Source organism: Neomonachus schauinslandi, chromosome 12, assembly GCF_002201575.2.
Source record: "Neomonachus schauinslandi chromosome 12, ASM220157v2, whole genome shotgun sequence".
Taxonomy (NCBI): domain Eukaryota; kingdom Metazoa; phylum Chordata; class Mammalia; order Carnivora; family Phocidae; genus Neomonachus; species Neomonachus schauinslandi.
This window is the reverse complement of record NC_058414.1, coordinates 84,041,021-84,044,923: the sequence shown is the minus strand read 5'-3', so window position 1 is coordinate 84,044,923 and position 3,903 is coordinate 84,041,021.

The window sequence follows — 3,903 nt, the reverse complement described above, 5'->3', positions numbered from 1 at the left end:
CCCCCCTTCCCCATCATCACAAGGCAGAAAAAAACTTTATCACAGATCACATCATTCTGAGAAATTGGGAACCAGTGAAGCAACAAGATGGGTCCTTCCTTTCATGCATTCTGGGATGAAATGAAAATTACCCCCAGGAGGATTATATTAAAAGACAGAGGGATTAGTTAACACTACTGTAGTAATCATATTGCAATATATATCAGACTTACATGTTGTACACCTTAAACTTATACAATCTTATAGGTCAATTATATCTCAATTAAAAAAAAAAAAAAGACAGGGAAAGACCAACTCATGGCAATCAGCTGGACATCTACAGCTTAACCAAGGACACCACTGCTCTGCTCTCTCCTGGGTGGGGGCCCTTTGGAAATCTTAATCAATAAGTCTTGACTAGCATGGTGGATTTTAAAGGACAGGAAACAAGAAGGGGTGGAGTCAAATTGGAGAATTAAATTGGAAATATAGATTCTTGGTCTGAGGTGGATGAAGAAATTAAGTAATTACAAATTCAAAGGCAAAAGAAAAAAAGAAAAGAAAAAGGAAGAAACACAATCAGCCTGCACCTGGAGCATTAGGTTCTGGAAATCCAATTTGCACATAAAGAGTGAAGGGGCCTTCACAAAGGGCGGCAGGAGCTGAGGACCTGCTAGTGAGCAGAGGACCGTTGCCCTGGAGACAGTCTTAGCTTAGAAATGGCAAATAGAAAAATAACAGGGGCTTAAGGAAGAAAGGAAAAAAAAAAAAAAAGACACTACTTAGGATGGTTGAAATCTTAGAAACCAGACTAGACTACATGAAAGAAATGTACTTAAAAGGACAAATATAGATTTAACTGCTTTAATAAAGGAAAATAGGAAGAAGGAAGGTATTTTAGTTGTTTCTAGGTTAGGATAGGTGACCACACACACAAGAGATTTAATAGAGGGGATGAGAGAAATTTGTTAGAAACAGAAACTGGGATACACTTGCCTGTCTCCTAGCCTTTGTCCCAGAGGGTACTATCAAAATGTGCACTTGGAGAGCCATTAATAGAAAAATAATAGTAAAAATAAATTCAGGGAACCTCCTTATTGTTGCCCATGATAATGACTTGAAATGGTAGATTTAAGACTGGGAAGTCCAGAGTTATTAGCATGAAATTGACTAGTTTCAAGGCAAGGCAATGATTGAGGGAAATAGTTTGGGCAAATATAGCCAGGAGGTTTGGGGGTTAGGACTGGCTAAAAGTTGGTCTAGACACTGCCTGCAAGGTGGCTAAGGGTTTTGGTATTGAATTTGGAACCTGAGAGGCTAGACTAGAGAAGGGATCCTATCTGGATGACCTGGAGCAGGAAGAGCCACCAAGACAGGTCAAAGGACTTGGAGTAAAAGACAACTGGGAGAACCAAGTCCAGGGATAAGCACAAAGGACAGGTGGGGAGCTAAAAACAGTAGCCAATAACAAAGGAAAGATGAATAGGGACAGGTGGATATCATATCAAGTAGGTCTCCAAATGTCCATCAACTGATGAATGGATAAAGATGTGATACACACACACACACACACACACACACACACACACACAGAGGAATATTACTTAGCCATCAAAAAAATGAAATCTTGCCAATTGCAACTACATGGATGGATTCAGAATGTATTGTGCTAAGTAAAATAAGTCAGAGAAAGACAAATACCACATGCTCTCACTCATGTGGAATTTAAGACAGAAAGCAGAAGAACATTTGGGAAGGGGGAAAATAAAAAAAGGAGAGACTCTTAACAATAGAGAACAAACTGAGGGTTGATGGAAGAGGGGGATGGGGGATGGGCTAGATGGGTGATGGGTATTAAAGAGGGCACTTGTGATGAGCACGGGGTGCTGTATGTAAGTGATGAATCACTGAATTCTACTCCAGAAACCAATACTGCACTGTATGTTAACTAAGTAAAATTTAAATAGATGATAGATAAAAAGGAGGGTTCCGGGCAATTGCAAGAAGGGACTAAAGCAGTGGTTTTCAGAGTGTAGTCCCCTGACCAGCAGTATCAGCATCAGTTGGGATTTGGTAAAATGCAAATGCTTGGTAAATCAGCAACTCTGGGGGTGGGGCCCAGCAATCTGTGTTTCAACAGACCCTCAAAGTGATAGCAATGCACACTAAAGTTTCAGAACATCCCTACTAAAGCATCCCTGACTCGCCTTTTAGTGGCTGCTGAGATCAGCTTGCTAAGAGGCAGGGCTCCTTTAAACCTCGGGGCCAGCCTCAGCAGGAGGATAAATAGTAAGACTCACTGAAGGGGAACCACACAAAGCCATATTGGGGTCTGACATTGGTGTCAGACTGATGGTGGGAGAGATCTGAAGCAAAATGACCCAACTTGTAGAAGAGAGGTAGACAGAATTAGTTTAAGTAATAGAACTTTGGGAAGAATCCGAATTCACTGATAATCTCTATCAGAGAACTAACTCTAGAAAACTACAGGTTTGTAACAGAAGAATTAGCGAACCCGATAACAGAAAACAAACAAAGGTGACCCCATGGTCTTCATACTGAACAGGTCTACAGATCAGAAGGTCCCCTGGAAATGGAAAAGGAAATTTTTCAGCTCGGAGAGATCAGGTAGTAAAGCAACAAGAAGCTTTAGGCATCAGGAACCAAAAACATGCAGACATAACTGGATGGGGTCAGGGCACTAATGGAGAAGACTGTAAATGACTGTAATTTTCAGAGCCGTGAAGCCATAAATTGCACTGGGAGGGCTGCCTGCTATTAGTGTAGCACTCTCTGCTCTCAAGATGAAGCAGCTGGAGGCTGTGGAATTGGTTAAAGTGATTCCTGGAAAAATAAAAGAAAATTGAGTATGTACCATAAGAGGTCTTCTGCCACCCCCCCAAAAGAGATGGGGCCCAACGCCCTGGATATAGGGGCCTGGGCCATCTTCAGAGGTGAGACTGTCTTCACGCTTCTGAAATTCAAGTATGGAATTTCAAGGCTAAAAACTCAAGGACACTAAAAAAGTAAACAGACTGCCATTCTTGCTACCACTAAACTGGTTTAGTAGAGAGGCAGTGGAAAGGCCTCAGCCTATGGGGTTAGTGACTGTATGCATGATGTGGAGAGAAAACAAAAACTTGCTCTGGAAATGGTCTTAGCTTTAGAAATGACAGAAGGCAAACAAGGGACATAATAGGGGCTTAAGGAAAAGAAATATCCTCTCCAAGTTCCAGCCCCATAAACTGCTGATACAGCAATAGGAAATAAAAGTTAAGATAAATGAGGGCGGATCAAGGCACTAGGAAATCCAAGAATGAGAACTAGGCAAATGGGTGGGCCAGGGATGGAGGACTGCCAGAGACTGAGTCTATTTCAAAGCTTGCCTCAGCCCTCCCTCCTATTTCCTTTTTTTTTTGGGGGGGGGGTGAGTTTTTAACAGTTTTATTGAAATGCAACTGATGTCCAACAAACCACAGATATTTAAAGCATATAATTTCATGAATTTTAACATACACATATACCCCCCAAATCATCATCATTATCCAGAAAATTTCCTCCTGCCCCTTTATAATACATTTCTTTCCCTTCCACCACCTCCTACCTACCAACCCCCATCCAGGCAATCACTGACCCAATTTCTGACACCAAATTGACAGAAATTTTCTAGAAATTTCCTACAATTTTTATATAAACTTTCCTAGAATTTTATATAAATGTAATTGTGCAGTATGTACTCTTTTGGATGACTTTTTTCCATTCAACGTAATGATTCTGAGATCCATCCATGTTGGTGTATGTATCAATAATGTATTCCTTTTATTGCTGAATAGTATTCCATTATGTGGAATCAACTATATAGCCAACAAGTATCTATTCTAGTCATCTGTAGATGACTAGAATTTATCTAGTCATCTGTAGATG